The following is an 18,133-nucleotide window of genomic DNA, read 5'->3' as shown; positions in this document are numbered from 1 at the left end:
TCTTTATAGATAGAATTAGTTAGGCTGAGGTCATCCTGGAGGAGTGTGGGCTGTTAATTCAATATGACTGGTGTCCTTATAAGAAGATAAGAGAAACACACAGAGAGAACACCGTGGGATGACAGAGGCAGAGATTGGAGTGATGCAGCTGCAAGGAGAGGAATGCCAGGGATTGATGGCCACCACGAAAAGCTAGGAAGAGGCAAGGAAGGATTCTCCCCTGCAGGTTTCAGAGGTGCACGGCCCTGCTGACACCTTGATTTCAGACGTCTAGCTTCCAGAACTGTGAGAGAATAAATTTCTGCTGTTTTAAGCTGCCAAGTTTGCGGTACTTTGTTACAGCATCCCTCAGAAATTAATACATACAGTCACAGTCAAATCTTGACTGGGGCTGAATGTCCATGAGGGCTTCTTCACTCACATGGCAGGTGCCTCCCCTAGGATGATAGGAACTGCTGGGGGTGGAAGGGCATCCTCTCTCTCGCCACACCAGCTCTCCACATGGCCAGTTTGGCTTTCTTAACAGTACAGTCACTGCAAGTTAGCTGATCTCCTTACAAGGCAACTAGCTTCCCCAAGAGTGAATGTTCCAGGAGACCCAGGTAGAAAGTGCAAAACTTCTTTTGACCTAACCTCAGAAGTTACACAGTGTCACTTTGCTGCAGTCTTTTGGCCCAAAAGTGAGTCACAAGTCCAACCTAGCTTCAAAGAGAGGAACCTAAACAAGGATGTGAATACCAGGAGAAGTGGCTGGTTGTAGGGTCATTTTTGTGAACTGGCTAACACAGACGATAACAGGGTTGGAAGCAATTCTTTAAAGAAGTTTGATTTCCAAGAAGTAGTAAGTTTGATGGAAAGTTTACATTTGTTTTTTGATTTGAGATATTGATGGGAAAGATGCACTGAAAGTTGAAAATATAGCAGAGAAGAGCTACAAGAGGACAGGATCCAGAATTCAGTTAAGAGGGTTCAACTTTAGACTGTCAGAGATACACCTTTCATTGTATCAGGAGAGAAGCAGGTAGGGATAGGTAAAGACACAGCAGATGCATGGATGAAGAATGGGATGTGGAAGTGGGTACGGAAGTTTCTGAATGTTGAGGAGTTCCCGTGTATTGGCTTCTAGTGTCTCTGGGTCTGAAGAAGCAAGATTATCTGCTGACACTGGTAAGAAGTGTGATAGACCTGGGAAGAGTGACATTTTGAAAGAGTCACAGTGGAGAATGAGAAAGAGAGCTTATCACAGTAAACATATGCCAAAACACCCCAACACCTGTCAGTATGAAATAATAAACTTTGGGGTTGGGGTAGGGGGTTAGGAGTGAAATCCAGAGGGGAGCAGTTGTTTCCTGCCATCGGTGGCATCCTTGTTGACATTTTCTGAGTTTTCCAGCCATAACTTAAGTCTCTAGCTGTCACTGAACTTGATGTTATTTCTGAAATCAAGCTAATGAGAGAGGCCACCCTCGTGATCAAGTGGTTAAGTTTGCACGCTCCACATTGGCAGCCCAGGGTTTCGCCACTTCAGGTCCTGGGCACCGACATGGCACTGCTCATCAGGCCATGCTGAGGCAGCGTCCCACATAGCAGAACCCGAAGGACCTACAACTAGAATATACAGCTAGGTACTGGGGGATTTGGGGGAGAAGAATAATAAATAAACAAACAAACAAACAAAAAAACATTGGCAACAGGTGTTAACTCAGGTGCTAATCTTTAAAAAAAAGATAATGGGATCTGGGAAAATATGATCACTGTTTCGTAAGCACATTTCATCAAAAATCGATATCTTTATATTTGGTAGACCATAGAGAGGGTTAGTGGGGAAGAAAGATGTTGTGACAAAGAGTTCAAATATCTCATCCAAACATACTTAGAGGATGTCTTACCTTGTCGTTGTGATTGAATTCTCCCCATTCTCCTTCATCACATCCAACTGTACTTGGAGTGGGAAAATAGGACGTAAGATATGAAGTTTTTCTGACTCAAACAGCACAGATTTATTGTATCTCATCACAAACTTGTAGTCATGGTTGGGCCATTTTGCTGTGATGGACTTCCAGGGCATGGGTGAGAGGCAGATCCATTTTCCTCAGTGTTAATTTCAGCTGCAAGTGGGGCCATTCTTGTCAATGATCATGGAGTAAGTTTCTGTGATTAGTCATTTAACTGTATGGTAATTGCAAGCTAGAGTGTTTACGACAAACTTCTTGCTTAGGAGACAGAGACTATGTTGAATTACATCCTATGAAAATTACATAAATAAAAATTTGCATCTAGAAGGGCCCTTCATGAAAATTATGAAAAGATTGGGAATTTTTTTTATTTGCATTGTATAGTAGCTCTGTAATTGACAAATTGTAACCATAGTCCATAATACTTTACATCCAATGATTATTCATCACAACTGCATGTCTAATGCTTGGTTCATTATGAAAAAGTAACAATGTTGGCAATCACATCAAGTTTTTTCTTATGAGATTAGCGACAAAGTACTAGAATGGATAACCTTTGAGAATGGAGTCACTGATGGAATAAACAAAGCTAGGCCTCGGCACAGGACAGATCATAAAAAGATTGGCTTGCCCTTATGCCTCTTCCTGAGAGCCACATTGGTACCACTCATCTCTGCTAAGTGTCCTTTTTTTTTTTTTTTTTTTTTCCGCTTTATCTCCCCAAATCCCCCCTGGTACATAGTTGTATATCTTCGTTGCAGGTCCTTCTAGCTGTGTCTGCTAAGTGTCCTTGATTCTAACTAGGTCTGGAATTTCAGAAGCATTCATTACCCTTTGTCCCATGATTAGCCAAGAAAAGATCTATACCTTCAGTCCAAATAGGGAATTACATGAGGAATTCTGAAAATGAGCATTTTAATTTCAGCTCTTGGGTTTGGACAATTGCCTGGAAAGACTTTAATTTTTTAAATAATTGGAAGAAAGGCTTTAAACATCAGGACATTCTCCCTTCTTTCATAAAATTGAAAGAAAAGATTTCAGGGTGAAGTGGCATCATGGTCGACTATCCCTGAGGGAATTTAAATCAGTTAGTGAGTGCCTAGACAGCATAATTCACCATCTCCCTCTCAGCAAGAGCGACAGGTACCATCAAGTCTTACAACCTTGGAAGGATAATATTTGTTTCTCTGTAGGTCTCAATCACTATTACGGGACTCCCTTTGCGCAATTTTCCGAGGTACAGACACAGGCCTTGCTGTGAACGTAGATATCTCACTTCTTTTGCCCCGACCCCAGGGTTTTTTTGTCCTCTTTTCCCTCCTTCTCCTTCTTTTGCTCTTTAAAGGCCAGTACTTATTCTCTAAATGCTTTCCCATTTCTGAATTTAGCAGACCCAACAGATCACTAACAATTAAGATACTTCCACGTGTGTTTCTCAAGGATAGCCACAGGTACATTGTATGTAAGTAGTAACCAGTCATTCCATCCTTGAGAGAATTTACGGAAAACCTTCATTCATTCATGCTTTAAATCAGCAATTATTGAGTACCCAGCAGACACTGACACTGTGCTAAGCCTTACACTTCAGGATATGAACTTCCTGGCACAAAGTAGGCATTTAATGTTTATCGAATAAATAGCAGTGCTTGCTTCCAAGAAGCTCCCCATCTAATACAGGAGGCAGACTTGTACACAGAAAATTATAATACAATTTGATGAGTATTCTAGGATAGGTAGGAATGCATACAATGAGACCACAAGGGGGCGAGTAAACAAGCGTGGGTGGGGAAGTTGAGAAAGGCCCCACAGAAGTGGTATGTAGATTAGATTTTGAAAGATGAGCAAGTGTTTATCAGAAAGATGATTGGAAGAGGTGTGTCTCAGGGTGTGTGTGTATGTGTGTGCCTGTAGAGGATTCTGAACACAGGCCTTCTAAGTGAGGGGAACAACATGTGCAAAGGCTTGGAGGCTGAAGCGGTATGGTAGGTTCTGGAAACAGTGTTTATTGTAGCTGGGATTCAGAAGGTGTACAGGTGAAAGACTGAGGGATAATTGAGAAGAAAGATAGGTGCCGGATATTGAACGACTCTGTGACCTTCATTGTAGTCTGCGCTTTGCCACTGGGGAATCAGATGACGGTTAGTAAGAAAGAGATGAAAATCACATTTAAAAGAAAAGATGCCTCTGTTCGTTGGGTGGGGATGGACTAGCTTGGGGAGGATCAGTGGGCAGGAGAGGAGCGTTTGGGAGACGGTTGCAGCAGTGCAGGTGGAGTTGATGAGAGCCTGCATGAGGCCTGTGGCTGGAGAACTCAGAGGCGGAGCCAGCTTTGGGAAAGTTTCCTTAGGAAGAGAGCACAGGAGTTGTGACTGAACACGTGTGGTAGCAAGTCATTTGGGAACATGAGTACAAGGGAAACATCCAAGGGGCAGGGAGTGAAGCATCAAGAGAGCAGGAGCCTGCATTCCTGGATGACTCCTTGGAACAGAATCCCTATTCCAGCCCTGGACCAGCTACCTGGGAACCATGGTTCTGAGAGTTTAGCATCAGAATCACCTGGAGGGCTTGGGGAGCCTCTGATTCAGTAGGGGTGGGGAGAGTCTCAAGAATTTGCATTTCTAACAAGTTCCAGGGTGATGCTGATGCTCCTCGCCTGGGGCCACACTTTGGGAACTGATGCTCCAGACTATGTAATTAACTGTGTACAGGAGAGAAAAACAAAAGTTACCTTGTTTAAGCCACTGTCATTTTGGTCTCCTGACACACAGCCGAACCTTCGAAAATTCTCAGGAAGAGAGAAGACCTGGAAGACATGGCTTGCTGTGCTGGGGGTGGGAGGATACCATCTCCCTCGTGGGGACCCGGCCTCCGCCCCAGGGCTTTATTCTAGGCTGGCCTTATAGCCTGCCACCTGCAGTGTTAGGCTCTCTTCCAATTCGCTCAACTAATATTTCCTGAATGGAGGTCAAAGATTCCTCCAGAGTTAACACTGCAAGGAGGGAGAACAGTGAGCCTGTGAACTATGAGTGTGGGTCACGATGTGGAGCTGATTTAGGGAAAATCATGGAGCACTTTCTGAGAGTGTGCTATGCAGAACACTAGTTTTGCAGAATATTAACAAGTACTGTGTGCAAAACATGTTTCCTGGGGTAAGTAACTTTTTAAAATGATAGGTGAAATAAAGTTAACATTTTGCCTTATTTCAAAAGAACTCTGAATCTGTATATCATTCACCAAGAATCTCTGAAAGGGGATTATCCTTTGAAGCACCCACCACCACCACACCCGTTTGCTCTAAAACTTGGAAATCCTGTATTTAGAAGCATCTCGGGGCATGAGTGTTATGTCAGATACACACGGGGAAATGCTGCCTTTGGTTCTTTGGGGAAGAACTTTTACAGCAGTGGTTCCCACAGAGTAATTCATAGACGGGTGCTGGTCCGTGACTAAGTTATGAATCCACAGCAATATGGAAAACATAAGGTCAGTGGAGTATTTTGCTGGGGTTTTTTTCAAAAAAATAACTTTATTTTGAAATTCTGTCTTTATTTTGAAATTATGTGCTTCCGATGCTTTTAGTGTTCACATTTTCCTTCTCAGCAAAATGATGGGAGAGACGATCATTTCTCAGATATTTTTATATGTTTTAAATTAAAAGTTGGCATCTTTATACCAGTCCTTCCGTTTTCGCCTAATTGTATCATTGTGTTAGGTTCTTTGATATCATCTAGTCCAAACCCAACATTTATAATTGAAGAAAGTGAAGTCCTGAGGCTGATAGAAGGAAAATGATAATAATATGTTTATTGACATTTACGCAAACTCTATGTGTATTGGAAACGGCCATCCCACACTCAAGGACTTTATGGCACGTATTTGGGCGCATCAATGCTTTTCATAACATTAATTATAATAGGAAGTTGAGAGATTTGTGCTGTCACAAGCAAAGCACGAAGTGTTTCATGAATTAGTAGAAAATTAGAACCAGCAGGATGCCATGTGTCCACTTTAGTATTTTGGTTCTAGGCAAATACAAGACAGTACATGATTGATTATGATTAATTATATTTACTTACATAGTTCTTTTTATGGATATTTCCATCTGAACTGAGAAGGGGTAAAAATTAAGCAGACACCTGGGAATTATTCAAGATCACTGCTAAAATTTTGCATTGATCTTTCAGATCACCCCCATTTATAAAATAATCCTAAAGTTAATCTCTCTTCACCTGAAAAGAGATGAAAGGATTGGACTAAAATTTTTCTGAAGTCCTTCCAGTTATAAATTTAAGGATTCTATGACTTACCTGGAAATAAACAATAAATTAGAGGCACATTAATCAGAGTCTGTATTACCTAAACTTTATAACTTTTCAGTGATTCATAGATTACTGAGTGGAACAATGCTTAAGGCAGGTCAGACGTCTGTTTGGAAATCATAAAGGAGAATGAAAAACATTTGCAAATAATGAACAAGTTGGACTTATATATTAAATATTATTTTTTTAAACAAATATTTACTGAATATGTACTCTAAGATGGGATATCAATTTAAAACACCTGTCCACTCAAGGCCTGTCATTTGGCACTTGGCATAGCCGGAGATCACTTTACATATCTTCCTAAGCCTGTGTTTCTCAGAATGACCACCTAATCATAGTGGCCTGGAAAACTTATTGAAAATGAACATTCCTGGGTGCTAACCCTTTAGAGATTCAGATTTAGGGAAGCTGGGCTGGAGCTCAGGAATCTGCATTTCTCATAAGCTCCCACAGGGATTCTGATGCACACTTAAATTTAAAACCCACTTCTCCTAAGACATAAATTACTGTGCTGGGAGCATGGTGCTTCAGGATGCCCAAAACATAAACAGTAGAAGAGGGTCAGAGATAAGATCAGAGTAAAAGAGGATTAATATTACCAGGGTTTATGTAGTTCCTCTCACTTCATTCTAGCCAGTGGCAAGGAATTTGCTGCTTCTCTCTTTCACCCCTTGCCTTTTCTGACAGGTCAACAAACTTGCCACTTAGAGACGCCTCTTCCTGAAAGCAGCTTCAAAGTCAATGGTGGGAGGGGAGGAGGAAGTAATAGAGGTCGCAGATTTATTAGGGAAAAAAATCACCTTAATTTTTTTCTCAAAATGTATATGGAGTTTGGGGAAACTAAGACGATTCCGATGTTCACTGTATAAACTATCCAGATGAATTTAGACTTTGTGATGTAAGTACATTTCCAGTTAAGATAAAGAGCCAGTACACACATGATAATTCAATACAACTTAAAACACAATCATTGGATTTTAAATAAACATAAGAATTTAAATGTGCTTTCAGCCCTTGCTTTTCTGTTTTCTTCCACTTTTGAACTTCACTGCATTCTTGAAAGATTTTCTTTTTCTTTTCTAAATCCAGTCCACTATTGTGTGCAAAGCACTGTTTCTGCCCTGAGGCTAAGAATGTTTCAGGTGAACTAATCAATCATTTTTGCCCATTAAGAAAGAGCACTAAAATAAAAAGAAAGCTAACCTTTTAGATGGATTTGGTAGCTGTGTACTAAATACCTTTTTTTTAAGGGCAAAACACCAAAAGGAGAAGCGGTCTTACACCTTAAGGAGAGGAAAAGCCCCTAGGTCCCAGGGAATTGTGTGACATTTGGGGAAAATTTTTTCAAATCCTGGAGTATTGATCAACCATAGCGTTATTGGTGGTAGTGGTGTTATGTATAATTAAGTCTTTCTGACCCAAGTCGAAAGATACACATATTTAAAATGTAAACTAAATGCTTCTGCAAAGCAAACTGGGAACAAGAGATGGCATTGGGCTTAACTGAACACGCAACTCAGCAATCTCTTTTGCACAGCACTGTTCGAAATACCTTCCTTCGATTTTCAGACTCTTCGGCTTACAGAATTGATGGAGTAACTGATTTATTTTGTAGTATGTGAAGCTATTATTTCCAGATTTTGGGTGTTATATGACTGAATCTGTTGGTAATGTGTGCTCTTCCAGCCCAACTGTTAAATTAGAGTGGTTCATGAAGAAAAATGAGATACGATGTTGTATTTCGTGAAACAGGATGTCTCAGCACAAAGAAAATTTTTTCTCCTCTGTGGAGGGAGACAAAATAAGACAGCAGACAGGGACCTTCAAGTTGTTGAAAGTTAAAAAAAAGATAATGTTTCACAACTTCAGTGTCTAGCCTGCCACCGTCTTTTCCCCAAGTCTATTGGTGGCTGCTTTTCCTCAGCTCAACAGATTCCTGATTAATAGTGGAATTAAAGAGAGAAATTGGATTCAGGTTAGAATCCGGTTTGGCTTAAACCATTCTATTACTTCAAGCAAGAGATACATCTAATTAGAAAATAACAAGTGGATTTACTAAATTAATAGACACACCACAGCTATGTTTAATGCATTATCATGATGGCAAAGGTCAGAAGTAATAGAAAATTAATCCATTTCTCTTTTTTTTTTCAGGTTTTTGACCACACGGACCAACCTTCTTCAAGGTAAACAACATTATATTTTATATTCTTCTCTAATTTGTTAGAAAAATCCGGCATAATTTTCTTGCCTTTGGATACATTTGTACTGTATGGTATCTCAAAGTGGTGAGTGTGACATTCAGATGGCGCCCAGAGTTAGGTTTTATTGGCAGTGTTAGTGATGAGAGCCAGCTACAAACACCGCTTGATGGCTTGACTAAGCAGCGGACCACAGAAAGGGAGAGAAAGAGAGAGACTGACTCTCTTTTCCTGTGTGATTAGCCCTTTTATGAGACAGCAGACTCTTCATCTCTGATGTTCAAAGACAGAAGGTTTCTTGGTGAGCAGCTGTGGCAGGGCTTGCACCTCTACTAAAGCCTACTTTGGAAGAATTAAAAAGCAGAGCACCTCTCAGCAGGGCTCCAGCTCTTCAGCTCGGGGGCGGCCTTCCTGTGCAGCTCCAGCAGGACAACGTTAGCCAAATTGTTTAACTTTCCAAGAGTATCTGTCAAAACTAGCAATTGAGGATGTGTTCATCTTATGAAAGAACACAATAGGAACCCTTTTTTTATTTCATTAGAAAATCAGGAGGCATTTGATGTGCACCATCTGGTTTGTGAATACAGGAATAAGTTTTCAAAGGGCACATTTCCAAGTTCTATGTTTCATATGCTTCGGAAGGAAAAACCCATAAGCAGCTCTATTTTTAATGAGAGCAATGCTAAAGCTAATAAGGTTGGGGTGGGTTTCCAGCGTGTGCCATTTCTCCTAAACTACATGTGTTTGCAGTGCGTTTGGCAGACTCGTCCTGTTTCGAAGCTGGGCTTCCAATTGAAAAATTCTAAAGTTTTCCATGTGTTAATTGGAAAATAGGGAGAGACTTCATTGTAGGAGAGCAGCTGGCTCCTTAGGTATTAATTATGGCTCCATCTACCATAAAAACCAGTATTTTGAAATTATCTCTTGTTATTTATTATGTTACTTTTAGAAAATGTAAGTTTTCAAATCATATAAAAATCAAGTTAAACTTTACTACATTTTATAAACTTTTAAAAAATGTCTTCTAGATGCAGTTGCTGTTTATAATCAATAGGTAGTAACAAAGCAGTGAGAAAAATATAGATTTACTGTTGGTACTCTATGTTGAGTCCTTAAAATATGTTTATTTAAATAAAAATATAGCTCTGGAATGTAGTCATCTCACTATATAGGATAGCTCTATACAGGAACGGATCTGGATCAGAAAAGCCATTTTAGAGGAATAATTCCTTCAGCTTCCTACACAATTTTTAAAATCCTATATAGTAACAAACACGATTTGTGAGGCGATATGATGCTGTCCTTAACCTCTCAGTAATTGAAGGCATCTTCTGCATGGATTCCGCAAGTCCAGCTCAGGCTGATGAAGGAAGCATAATTGCATTACAGGCAATCTCATCTGAGGTAATTACAATTGTCACCATCAATCCAGTTAAAGAGGATAACCAGCTGTACTGAGTCAGAGCCATAAAGCTTTCAAACTAAGTCCAGGCTTTGGGATAAGGTGTGGTCGAGCATTTTGAGAATTTTCATTTGCCAAAATACTGTTGCTTATAAAAAAAGATAACAATGTTGAGAGACAGGAGTAGAGGGGAGGGATTGAATACTTGCAGAGGTTTTGTTTTGTTTTTTTTTAAATTTCCTAATAAATTTCTTATTTCTAAGCACAGAAATCAGTATAGATGCTCAACAGCAAAGCTTCAGGCCACACAAGAGCTTTATGGAAAGGTTAACACAGCATCACAACACATGAGAGTCTACTGTACCCATCTGGCATGTCATCCTAAATGGGCCCTAGATCCCATTGTTCCTTCAGAGACCTTTTCTCTTGTTCCACTTAGAGATATGACACCCCATTTCCTGAACTCCATCCCTGTCTTTGTACTCTACGGAGGAAGTTGGCTGGAGTAACACCTCCCTGGAAGCTCTTGCACTGGTTTATGTGTGGTCAGTCTGGTTGGCAATAAGAAATATCACTAAGAATTACAGAGGCATAATGGCAAGTGGACGTAATGTACTCCTCAAAGACTTCACCTGCCTGTATGGTCCAGACCAGAATATAAGCCTTGGATACAGGACTCAGAGAAAAAGAAATGAGAATGCTGTTACTCGCTGTGACTAAGATTTAGAAACGGCCAACAGAGATTGTGTATTCCTGCATTGGATGATGTATTTCGTGAAGATACTGGTGTTTTCTTTATGGTTATTCATGTGTAAAGAGATGTAGGTGATAAACTTCTTACTCAGGGGGCAGGAGGGGAGAATTTGATATCTAACATCAATGGCTCCCTTGGTCACCACTCAGCATTCTTTCGGTATTCCACACCCTGGTTTTTCTGTTCTATATCAGGAAACTTCCACTTGTCTTGGTCATTTCTTTCTCATGTATTTTCATGCTCTTCCACAGCCACCTACACTCCTTGTCATTCTTGGATGCCTCTTCTCTTTGTCCATCTAGATACTTCCAATCCTGCTCTAGACTTACCTCTAGGGAACCAATTCACCGCAGATGTACAGGAAGGGCAGAGAAAGCACTAGGTAGAAGGAGGGCTGGGCTCACTTTCATATTCCACTACTAACCAGCTCTGTGATACTGGACAAGTCACCAAAGCTGGCTGAGTCCCACTTTGCCCATCTGTAAAATGAAGTTGTTAACATCTGTCCTGCCAACTTCATATTAATGAGTGTCTCAAATGAAATTACAATGTGGAAGAAGTCCTTCATAATATATAAAACTCCATACAAATGTGAGGGATTACATATACATATATTTATTCTTATTAAGCCTACTCCACTCTGGTCATTTATTTCTGTCAGTTTCCCCAGCCCTTGCAATTTAAATGGTACTTCTTAAGCTGCCTTACTTTTATTTCTTGGTTTATTATTTCTGTACTTCCTGTTTCCTGTTGAGTGTTTAAGAAACCCAAAGGCTGGTGCCATCTTGCTTACTTCTTTTCTGTTTTTCCTAACATTTAATTCATTCTCCGACTCTCTGCCATAGGATGATTTGTTGAGGTATTGTCCAGTGTTTGTTCTTTCTTAGTTTTCCTCCCAACACTGCAAGAATACGGCCTAGCTTGGGCCCAAGGAAAACAGGCTGCAATATCAGACAATAAGCACATAAAGGCCCAGGGTAGGACCCGAAAGCCAGAGGACCTCCATGATGCTTGGCGATGACTAAGCCCATGGCCAGATGCCGGGAGGTGGAGAGGAGGAAGCCTCAATAATAACTGAGATTAGATTTCTTATCTGTCTGGTAAAATAGAAATCAGGAATCAAATTAACTTGATTTTTTAAAAATAAAGAAATGGGACAAATCTAGCACATCTGAGTCTATGGAACTTACACAAAGAAATGCTCAACGTAAAATTGTTAATAAGGAATGTAATTTCCAAAAAGAGTCTAGAACCCATCTGGTCAGATTAAAATAAAGCCTTGAGGAAAAAATAGAGCCTAGAACGTCTTGAGCTACTGAACGTCCTAGGAGTAGAGGTGGGTGCCCTTTCCACTGCTCCTTCAAAATGACTAAACAAGGATATGCTAATAATTTCAATGAAGACAATGGAAGAAAATAGTCCAAAAGAGCTACTAAAATTTGAAACTTGGTGATGTTGAATTAACTATTTTGAATAGTCAGGATTTCTATTAACAAACCATATATATTAAACTTAGAATGTGTGTTTGTTTTGGAAAATCAGGGTAATTTGTTGGATTCCTTTTTTTTCAAACTCTAGGACCCACTCTTGTGGATTTTATGACAGGGACTTTACAGTGGATTAGATATAAGGAATCATGTACTGTAATAGTTATCTATTGCTGTATAACAAATTACCCTGAAACCTGGCAGCACATATTATCTCACATACTTTCTGAAGGTCAGGAATCTAGAAGGGCTTAGTTCAAGGTCTCACAAGGCTACAATCAAGGTGTCAATCCTGCAGTCACTTCCTAATCGCTTATTAAGATGGTTGTTGGCAGGAGGCCTTAGTTCCTCACCACTGGGACTCTCCGTAGACTACTTGAGTATCCTCAAGTCATTGCAGCTGACTTCTCTCAGAGTGATCTGAGAGAGAGAAAAAGAGAGAAAGCAAGAAGCCTGAGAGAGTTTTTTCTCACACTATCCAATCCTCTGACAAAAGCTGGATATCCAAAAATTCAATTCAATTCTGACACCAACTCTTGGAGTTAGTGCAGACTCCATAGTTTAAGGGCCCTGTCCCCCAAGACTGCCCCCACTTCAGATTCTGGGCCACCCATATTTCTGCCCATCCAACTACAAATGTGGGGGTTCCCATGATCCCCTATCAGGTTCAGTATTTTGCTAGAATGACTTATAGAACTCAGAAGATGCTTTACTTACTATTACTGGTTTATCATAAAGGCTATAACTCAGGAACAGTCAAATGGAAGAGATGCATAGAAGATAGTCTGGAAGCGGGTGACAGGGTATATAACTTGCATACCCTCTCCAGGTATACCACCATTGAAGCCTATCTATGTGCTCACCAACCTGGGAGCTTCATGAACCCCATTGTTTAGCGGTTCCATGAAGGAGGTTTCATTATGTAGCATGATTAATCAAATCACTGGCCTTTGGTGATTAACTTAATCTCTAGCCCGTCTCTCCTGGAGGTTAGGGGGTGGGACTGAAAGTTCTAAGCTTCTAATCAAGGCTTTTTCTTTCTGATGACCAACCCTCATCCTGAAGCTATCTAGGGTCTGCCAAGAGTCACCTCATTGGAATAAAAGACACTCAAATCAACTTTATCCCTCAAGGGTCTTAGGAGCTCTGTACCAGGAACCAGGGACAAAAACCGAATACCTTTTACGACCTGGTCTCAGAAGTGGCATACTCTCACTTCTGCTGTATTCTATTGATTGCACAGACCAACTCTTACTCAATGTGTCAGGGAACTACACAAGGGCATGAATACCAAGAAGCAGGGATCATTGGAGGCCATGTTGGAGAATGACTTCACATCTGCTGTGATTTTTTTTTCCTTTATCTACAGACGTTTCAAGGAAATTTGTGTCCCCTTGACTGCGGTTTGAATATGATCAAGAGTATGATTTCTTGGTCGATGATGATGTGGTACCCATTTATTTGAATAACCTTTTGGTGGCCCTTGAACATGTGAGTTGTTGAAACAAAAGCCTGCCCATGGATCCAGTGATCCTCACTGGAATTCTCAAGGCCTAACAATGGGCGGTGCATCTGACTCAAACTTCTGAAGGTAGCTTCTGGCAACGGAAAGGTCGCTAGGCACAAACCACGGGAATCTAGGCTCTGGAACGATTCTTGCTGCTGAATTATGCCAAGTTCCCATCCCTAAACTTTGAGAATCAAGGGAGAGGATCCACATTGCACCATCTAGTGCTAAAATGTATACAATTCTAAGCAGGCTCCAAGAAAATTGCTTAAATCAAGTGATAAGGATCGCATCAGATGTTTTCGGTGAAGATGAGGTCAAGAGCCTTCGAGTATAGTTCATTGATTTGGGGGAAGTAAGAGCTTATATATGCATATTTTCTAAATATATTGAAATTACATATGACTCCCCCAGTCAGTCACCACATACTCTAATTGACCCTCAAAATGGTATCTCTGGCATGACATTTTGGAATTGACTGGTGTGGATAGATCACAGATCATCAAACTAACAGACATCCTTATAAATTTCCCACTCTCTCAACTTACAGCTCTGGGAACGGAGGTCCAGAAAGGTTAAGAAACTGTCCTAAGGTTACAAAGCAAGTTAGTGGCATCAGCAGATTACAATAGAGAACTCCTGAATCCTTGTCCCTTTCTACACATCTACCATTCTAAGCAGTGGGTGTATTTTTTCTCTATTACCATAAGTAAATATCTGCTTATCTTTTATTTAAAACAAACAAACACATGTCAAGAACTAGAGCATTATTTGTTTCAAGGGGAAAGTGCCAGTGTGTTTAAGAAAATATTTTCATTGAACAGTACAGGTTTAATTAAGATGTAATTCCCTGTTTTGTAAATCTTGCAACAGAAAAATCTTTGTTCTTATGAGAAGAAGCTTCTTCGGAGAACCATGCAATATGGGCTTGCAGCCTATTTACCGTGACATGTTTGGTATTGATGAAGCATTGGAAGGGGTTTACTGGCTTTTCTTTGAGGAGAGAGAAGCTAGTAATAGGTGAGTGGTGGCTCTGTAGACAGGCAGAAGGCCTGGAGAGAGACACCAGGCGTATGCTGTGCTCCTGCGAAATATTTCTGTAGCCACTTTGTTTTCCTGTGCCTTCTCTTTGTCTCTCTTTTTTTTTTTTTATCCTTTTTTGGGGCTCTTTTTACTGTCTTTGATATAACTGAGGTCATAATTTGGCCTCAGAGAGTATAGTGTGTTCTCTGTTCTCAAGATCATTATTTAAAAGTCTTTCAGCTTATACGTAAACAAAGATTCTGTTCTTTTTGCGGTCAAGATAATATTATTATGGAATGACTCATTTGTGTGCCAAATCGGAGTAGACTGAAATCCTCTGCCATTTCCTTAAAGGGGCAGCATGATAATTTACTTATTTAGATGATTTAAAAGATGTTAAACTCTTTAATCTATAGATTATCAATTTATAAACTTCTCCTTCTTATGCTCTATCACTAACAATTATCTTTCCTAGATTAACCTAAATGATTTGTTAATGACCAAGAACCAGACTAATTACAGATACTAGGGTTGGTTTTACTTTTAGAGGAATTTTCATCTGTAGACCTCAACAAAGAATATGAATTCCCCCCTCACTTCTTTTTGAAAATAGAAAACACTTCTACAGGACCTGATGTGCTAGAGTTCCATTAAATTGCAGTTACCAGCTCTTATCTGAAAGGAATGAGGCTACGTTTTTAGTTCTTCTCCATTATTCTGTTCACACTTTATTTTCCCAAGGTTAAATAACAGTGTGTCAAGAACTTATAAGCATCAAATAACCTCCTATGTTTGGGTGTGAGCACATATATTATTATTACCTATAAATATATATTATTTACAAAGCATAGATGTATAACTCTTATATAAGATTTTCTCTGGATCCACATCCAACAAAATATTTCAATCTCCTCCTCCTAAAAATCAGTATTTCACTTATCTCATGTATATATATTTGAACCATAATTTCAGCACCTTGTGTGTTTCTGGTACAATTAAAGGAACATTTTATATTGAATCCTTTTCCCTTTGAGTTCCATTGTAATCTCTTAACAATTTCCTAAAGGGAAAACTGTAAATGATATGAAAATAATCATAAACACATTTACTGCTAGAATTATTACCAAACACTTTGCTTTTGTTTGGTCTATATTCATATATTTTATTCTGGTTCACACTTTTAAAAGAAAAATTAGGCAAATAGTTAAGGATCTGATGTGTCCTTCCTATAGTCAGTAAACTCACATAAACACTAAATGCAATAGTTTAAAATTATATTGTGAATTTCACTAACATCAGAGTTGAGATGTTTAAGTGGCCACACTCATTATTCTGCTGAGTTAGATTATGTAACAAAGAGAAGAATGGAGTAGCCATAAGATTAGTGACTGTACCTTTTGCATCTATGTTACCCACACAGTCTGTCGCATAGAGCTTAATAAAGAAAACTTTATATAAATTAAATAAGAAGATGTAGAGGGAGCGAGGGTGAGTGTATACCATACTTCAGCAGGTAAAACCATGCTGAGATATGTATTTTGGGCGTAATTCACTAATTTATCATCACCATCGTGTTCCTATGTGTATAGAGCTTGGTATAAAGTACAATGTGGATTCACCAGTTTAAAAACAAAACAGAAGCCCTTTGAAGAGGCCATTTTATCAGTGTCTTCCTGTTTGGGTATGCATTAACTTAAGCTGCCCTCGGTGAGGAACAACTCCTTTTAACATTTGAAAGTACATATGCATGTCTTAATTGACCCCGAAGATGGTCTTTGAAGTTCACTGTTTCTAAAACTTGTTTGGAATTGAAGTCTTTCTGCACTAAAATGGCATATGTATGTGATATGTAAATCATAAGACATAACTACATCTTAACACCTGTAACCCAATTAACCTGGCTCCATCCCCTACCTGCTCATCCAGTACTCTATAAATTTCTCCTTCCAGAAGTCCTCCTGGGAGTTCCCAGCTGATGCCTCACATGTACTGAGGAGCAACTTACACAGCATAAATATTGACTTGAGGCTCGCTAGGGCTGACACCCTCACCCATTGCCTGCTACTGCCCCCACTGCTTCAAGGCCCCACTGCCTTTTGCAGGACCCACCAGGCACTGTGCATATGCTCTGTTCTGCTTAATGGCCTTTCTTGCTGCCCTATCTGGCCTGGTCATTATCTCCTGGTGGCTGCTTTGAAAATATCCAGACTGATCATAGCCTGTAATGGAGTAAGGAGGATGGATTTTTTCTGTGGTTAAAAAGGGATCCTAAAGAAGCATGGCTTCATCCCAATGAGCTAGACAGTTTAGGTTCTTTTGAATTTTGCTTCTAGGCCCCACTTCCCCCAGAACCTAGCCGTGTTTCTAGGATACTGGGTCAGAGACTGATGCAAGTGATAGGCACGATGCCATAGGCAGACTCCCTGCTCCTCACCAATGCCTACAACTTTTACATGAGCAAGAGCATCTCCACTGTCTTTCCTCCACTGGGATGGGTTCTTCCTGGAAAATATTTAGTACCGCTACCCACCCCCCACCCAGCCCTACTAGACTTCTGCTGGGCCACCATATAAGTTCAACACACATTCCAACATCAGATTCACCTTTAACCACATCCTCACTCCCAAGAAAAACTTTGGGCTTCATATGAACAAATCTTTCTTATCTCCTCACTACAGTGTGATAAAAATTTGCAGACATGTCTGCACCTTAGCAATAGAGAGTAAGAGGCTGAGGCTCAGCTGCATCCCTACCACAATGTACATTGATAGTTTTGCATTCTTTTGAAGAAATACTTTTCATAATCTGCTTCCTTCCTAGGTGTATTATCTTACTCATTCATAGTATAACAATTTATTCTTGGTGCCATTTTTCTTCCAAACTCTTAATAGCAATACTCTGTGCTAAAATATTAAAGAAGAAATTTTCTCAGCACTTACTTATTTTTCTGTTGCTGCAGAATATAGTTAGTAAACCTTAGAAATGCCGGATATGATTGTTTCTGAGGTGGAGCACAGAATGAAAGCAAGCAGGACAGGGAAAGGAAACAGAAACTCCTATAGCTCACTTCAAAGTGGATTAAGTTATTTAAGGAATGACTTTATGTTATATGGCAGTGAAAAAGATTTTAAAACAGCTAGACGTATTCAGAACATATGTCTTTATATGGCAAATGGCACACAGATGACTGAGGGTCTATCATCATTCCTAATGTATGCTGCACCCACTGAAATCATATGAACCCCATTGTGATCGCGACATTGTGAGGCGGCAGCAAAGGCACCTGTGTCAAGGCTGCACATAACTGATGACCCTATTCGCTCTAGCTTTCCTACACAGGCATACACACACACACACACACAGAAGTGTAGAACTTTGCTTCAGAATTTAAAAAATATCATAGGCTTTGCACTTCTCCACATTTTTTTTATAGAGGTCACAATGGTTTATAACATTATATAAATTTCAGCACAAAATATGGT

The 18,133-nt window shown here is 39.9% G+C and overlaps 1 protein-coding gene across 15 annotated transcripts in view; it reads left to right on the top strand.

The window, feature by feature from the left end:
- SEMA6D (semaphorin 6D) overlaps positions 1–18,133 on the top strand; it is a 571,496-nt gene that overhangs the window by 388,781 nt on the left and 164,582 nt on the right. For all 15 annotated transcript variants that reach the window (XM_070271625.1, XM_070271484.1, XM_070271619.1 and 12 more), the window contains one exon: positions 8,432–8,463. The gene's annotated coding sequence lies outside the window, so the exon portion shown is untranslated. The remainder of the gene's footprint in view (positions 1–8,431; positions 8,464–18,133) is intronic.

Source organism: Equus caballus, chromosome 1 (assembly GCF_041296265.1).
Source record: "Equus caballus isolate H_3958 breed thoroughbred chromosome 1, TB-T2T, whole genome shotgun sequence".
Taxonomy (NCBI): Eukaryota; Metazoa; Chordata; class Mammalia; order Perissodactyla; family Equidae; genus Equus; species Equus caballus.
The sequence above is the reverse complement of the archived record's forward strand: the minus strand, read 5'-3'. Positions and strand labels throughout refer to the sequence as shown.